Genomic DNA, 6000 nt, shown 5'->3' with positions numbered 1-6000 from the left:
AGGGGGGAGATTTTGCAAAAAGAAAAGTTCAACAAAAAATAAAAAACTCAGCATCTTTGCCTCCCCCAAAAGCTGAACAACTTTGCCCCCCCTCCCTCTGCCAGATTAATGTCTGGATTTTCACTTTTTAAAATACGGCAACCCTAAGTTAATCATCCTTAGGTCCACTGAAATCAAGCTGAAAAGTTAGGCGTGACTTACTTAAGACCCACTGATTTCAATGGGAACTAACAGAGCAACCCAAACTAGAAAAATCCAGCATAGTCCACCTGAGGGTAAATTATCCTGGTGTAATTTACCCAAATTCCAAACTCCCTTCAGGAGTGGAGCTACTGAGAAGGCTTCAGCCTGACAGAGTGAAAAGAATCCTTTACAACTGAGTTTGACTCACAGCACCCTTTTTTCCAACTGAGCCTTCTGCTGACTGAACTGAACAGAGTTTGGAGAGGGGTATGTCTGCCCTCACGAATATTGTTTGATTTGATATAAGTTGTTTACTTTAAAGTTATCTTTTTATTATGACTTTTTGTATTGGATCAGATTGCAATTAGGTGTGTGATTGTGGTTGTCTATTCTGTTGTTTCTTCAGCTTGTAAACCCGCCTTGCATATAGTAATAGAGAGAGGGGGGTATACAAAATAAAAGTGAAATGAAAATGAAAGGAGCCATGGTTAGCAAAAGCCTCTGCTGTCCTCCTACATCCAAATGCTAGCCGTAGTCTCTGAGCACTTCTCAAAAGTACTGCACATCCCTAAACAAAACATTTCCCCAAGGTTGGGTCAATCAGCTCCTGCGTTTTCTCGCTGACTAGCGCAGGCTTTGCTGGTCAGTCACAGGGAAAGAATTACAGCACATGAAATTCCCCGCCAAGAGATTTGGGAACATCTCTTAAACACGCAGCAGGGGGAGCCTGCAGACTGCTCTGAATGACTGTTTCCGTAAGTGAAGAGCGCAGGGACTGTGTCTTATTTCTTTTGCTGCTTGTGAGTCACACTTTTTGGTGCAAGCGCAGCATGAACATCTCGCCCCTTTTCCAGTTTGTGGCGGACTGCCTTGAGGATTCGTCACTCAGACCGAAACGTGGCGTTGACGCCCATGTGCTGAGAGTTCAGAGAGACTAGTTTTGCCCTGGGGGCGGGCAACCGCAGGGCCAGGAGGCAAGTCCATCTCTTCCAGCCTTTTTATTGGGATTTCTTCCCATGGCATAACTCCTCTTCACAATCCACAACCCATCTCTGGGCTCCCTTCCCATCTGCCTGTCTGAAATGTGTCCCGGAACTCTGCTGAGGTCTCTTGCATGCCTGGCTAGAGGGCAGAAAAGGGTGTCCGTGTGAGTAGAAACTAGCTTACAATATAAAGGCCACATTTCTATTCATTGCTCCATTTGTTTTTCTGCCCCTGGTCCCACTCACTGCTGGCATGTGGCCTCCAGAAGGTTCTCACATGGCCCTCAGGAGGAAAAGGACCATTCATCTTAGGGTAGCAGCGTATTAGTTAGCTTCTAGTCTGGCTTTTTTTGTTTTGTTTGCATAATCAAACATTTAACCAGTTCAGAGCAAACTTTCCGCAGACCATCTCTTTGGAAACCAAAGCTTGTGCCAAATCATGGATGCTTTTGTTGAGATTCCTGCATCGCAGGGGGTTGGACTAGATGACCCTTGGATCCCTTCTAACACTACAATTCTGAGATTCTAAATGACTCACTAAGTCACTCCCTCACGAGGCTATCATGGTGGCTGGAGTACATTTCCGCAAGCTGGAAATTAAGACATTGTTGTCCAAAACACTCATATCAGTAGCAGCAGTAATAATAGTAATAATAGTAATAATAATAATAATAATAATAATAATAATAATAATAATAATAATAATAATATCAGCCAGTATATGCAGACATGCTAACTTCATTCTCCAGTTCCTTATTATTTTGCACTTGACTTTGCAGGGGGCTTCTGACTTCGGCCTTTCCCTCTGAAATGTCCCACTTTTCCTTAGGGTCTCCCTATTTTCTTCAGAGACATGTTGGGACGTCCCTATTTTCATCAGAGAAATGTTGGAGGGTACACAATGGTCAATTCAGCAGATTGTGTCACATTATAGTGATACAGAGGTCTATGTGAGATATTCGAAAGGCTCCTGGGATGCAGCCCCGAGGGAACCAACCATGCAACACAAAGCAGCAAGAAACCCCAAACCAACAAGAGCCTGCACCAAAGGCAGTGCGGCGCTCCTCTCTCTTCTACCTCAAGAGCTGGCAATTTTTCATTTACGTGCTAAATTAGTAATGAGCTTCAGTCTCCACAGTCTTGTTCCTGGTGTTCACCAATGTAATGTAGGCCTCAAGACTCGCCAAGTGAGAATAATGCAATTTGTCAACCATTTTGCAGAGGTGTAAACAAGTGTATCCGATGGAGGCCGGGAGGGAAATCTCTCCGATACCCATGGAGGGGAGTGAAAACATCTACAACAAACATCCACGTTCTCAAGTTTATGTCAATATTTTAAATGCTTACCGTCAAGAGCTTTCATTCTGGGAATAAATGCACCAAATATTTATGTTCATATACATTGAGAAGTAACATTTGTATGCCCCCCACCTCAGCCTTAAAAAAACCCCTGTTTTTTGTGGTATGTTTTTGAACCAAAGTAAGGACAAGCAGATATGTAGGGCGTTGAAATGCTGCCCCTGACCAGTGGAAATCCTGTTTCAGTAGACATTTCTCCCTAATAATAATAGCTAGAAGCTTGCTGTCTTTTTACAAATGGAGGCTTACTAGGCCTGATACTCTGTTAGTTAGAGCATGGTGCTGATAACGCCAAGGTTGCAGGTTTGATCCCCATATGGGACAACTGCATATCCCTGCATTGCGGCGGCGGCGGGGAGGGGGGTTGGACTAGATGAACCTCAGGGTCCCTTCCAACTCTGCAGTTCTATGATTCTATGAAGCCGAGACTCTCAGAAAGCTTTATTCTGCATTCAGAATCTCACACTGTGGTGTTTACATGGCACTAACCCACATGGCGATCTCTTTGTCTCCATAGTGTGCCATCCACTACCTCCCACCCATTGTCAACACATGGATTTTTTTTTAAGATTAATTACCTGCCAGCTTTTGTAATTGCTGTGTAGATTTTCTTGCTAATGGCATAGCCATAAACTTAACGAAATGAAAACTCAGCATCGGGCTGAAGTCAGTGGGGGGTTTGCCACTGATTTCTACTAAGCCAGGATTTCACATGTAAGTAGTTAATCACACTGTCTATGGGATGCATATCCCAAGGAAGAGCATAACTCGTGAATTCTCAAGCCGTTCCAGAGAGGGGGGAAAAGAAAAAGCTTGTCGCAGTCATAAAAGGGCCAATAGTAATCCAATCCTAAGTGTTTCACTTGCTATTAATGTCTGTCTGATCTACATAACCTAAACGACACATGTGAAGTTCATCCTTCAGCACAAATTAAAAGACCCTTAGTAGCCAACCTGGTGCCCTCTACACCTTGTAGACTACAAATACGAACACCCCTAATTATTGGCTGTGCTGGCTAGGCTTGATGGGAGTTGTAGTACTCAAGCTCTGGGCTACTATTTGATCAAATCTTCCTTTGCAGCAATGTTTATATCCTGCTGACCTCTGAGCTCAGGAGTACAGGCCTCAAAGAAGAAAACAATTATTTGGCAAAGATTCGATTCTTCCATTTTCGCTCTGGAAAATTTATTCTGTTTTCTCGTTTTTATTTTGACCGGAAATTGCATTTGCCTCAGTAGTTTTAATCTAGTGAAAGCAGTTTAATGGGTCATCCTACTCCGGCACTGTTATACTGGAGATAATATAATATATTTTGCACATCACTTGGGAAGACAGGCAAACTAATGCCAGTGTATTGGAAGAAGCAAAGATCACCAATGTCGAAGCAATGATTCTTTGACATCAACTTTGTTGGACTGGTCATGGTTTTGGATGCCTGATTATCGTCTTCCAAAGCAACTACTCTATTCTGAACTTTAAAATGCAAAGCGTAATGCTAGTGGTCAACAAAAGAGGTTTAAAGACTCCCTCAAGGCAAATCTAAAAAAACACGAACAATTGGGAAACACTGGCCTGCGAGCGCTCCAATTGGAGAACAGCCTTTACCAAAGGTGTCATGGGCTTTGTAGATGCTCGAACTGAGGACGAAAGGGAGAAACGTGCTGAGAGGAAGGCATACTTGGCAAACCCTCACCGTGATCAACTCCCGCCTGGAAACCTATGTCCCCACTGTGGAAGGACGTGTGGGTCCAGAATTGGCCTCCACAGTCACTTACGGACTCACTGTTAAAACCGTGTTTATAGAAGATAAACACCGTGTTTATTCGGCTGCGAGTGATTGCCAAAGAAGGTTGGAGATAAGCAACACAGACTCCTTCCTGAGTCAAGAGGGGAGAGTCCCAATTTGTGCAAGGTCTTTCTGGTAGTTCACTGGGGTTTGGCGGCATATGTCCCTGTTCTGGTATTTCAGAACCAGCAATGTGAAATGGACTGAAACCCCGTTTTTCGGTGTTTGGCTATAAACATCAATCTTGATACGAGATAAAGTGGTACCTCGGGTTACATACGCTTCAGGTTACAGACTCCGCTAACCCAGAAATAGTGCTTCAGATTAAGAACTTTGCTTCAGGATGAGAACACAAATCGTTAAGAACAGTTTCAGGTTAAGAACGGACCTCCGGAATGAATTAAATACTTAACCCGAGGTACCACTGTATCAACAATGCTTGGGTGCTATTACTTGAATACAGGATGTAAAGCTATACTAGTTCATACAGACTCAGGCCGGAATAGCACTAGACATTTAAAGCAGCACCTCACCCCTTTAAACAGTGCCGTCTTCCTCCAAAGAACCCTGGCAACTGTTTGTTTAAGGGTGCTGAGAGATCCCATTCCCCTCACAGAACTATAGTTCCCAGACTGGTTTAACAATCAGCCTCTCTTCCCAGGAGAGTCTGGGAGCTGAGGGAAATAGGGGTCTCCTAGCAAATCCACTACATAGGCTTGGGGGAAAATAATCTGGAATGGATTTAGGGGTGTTGGAGTCTGCAGGGGGAAAGGGAGGGATAATATTTTATTTGCTGCCTTGACATCAAATTGCATTGTACCTTGGAGTTTTCAGTTGCTGCCTACTCTGTGTCGTTGCTATGGCAGGTGTGTAGCTGAAGAATGTGATACCCAGATAGTATTGGGGTTCTGAAAAAAATAAAATAGTTTAAGCCATAAGTGCACCTTGCACCTCAGGCTTAGCAGGAAAAGTTATCCATTAGGCCTGTGAGGCAACAGTCCACTACCTACTCGCAGCTCTGAAGGTTGTAACAGGCAGACAATAATAGTTTACTGAGGTTTTGTAGGGTTTTTTTGGAACATCTCATTTTGGGTAATGGATAGGACTGCTGGGCAAGAGGTTAGGAAATACTTGGCCAACCCCCCTACCCCCCCCAGCAAATACTGTGAGACTTTTAAAATCTGCCATGCGCTAAGAATAGGACTCATATTGATGACCACCAAGAGCCACAAAAAAACCCTTAATCAGTCTTGTGTAAAAGTGCTGGTGACTGTTGGAATCATTTTTAATTAAGCTAAAATCCCCACTGCCTATTGCACATCAGCGCTACATTTCCAATAGTGACTTGAAGAGCAGACAATTCAGTTACCTAATAGATTTTCAACCAGTGGGACTGCGGTTGGGGACGTGTGGGAGGAAAATTAGAGCGATAAACCATGATTAAGCCAGAGGATTTAAAAGCCTAGAAACAGGCAAGAATATGAGCAAGGTGGGTGGATGGGAGGGAGGGAGGGAGAGGGAGGGAAGCAGCTTTTGCTGACTTTACCCGTTTCATCCGTTCACACTCAAACAGCAACGCAGGATTTCACTGTTGGGAATTAACTTGTAAATCTCATGATAAAGATCATGATAGAAACTACGAACACAGGAATTGGTGTGTTTGTGCTGTGTTTGTGGAGGCAAACTCA

Source organism: Podarcis muralis, chromosome 4 (genome assembly GCF_964188315.1).
Source record: "Podarcis muralis chromosome 4, rPodMur119.hap1.1, whole genome shotgun sequence".
Lineage (NCBI taxonomy): Eukaryota > Metazoa > Chordata > Lepidosauria > Squamata > Lacertidae > Podarcis > Podarcis muralis.
Note: the sequence above shows the minus strand (reverse complement) of the source record.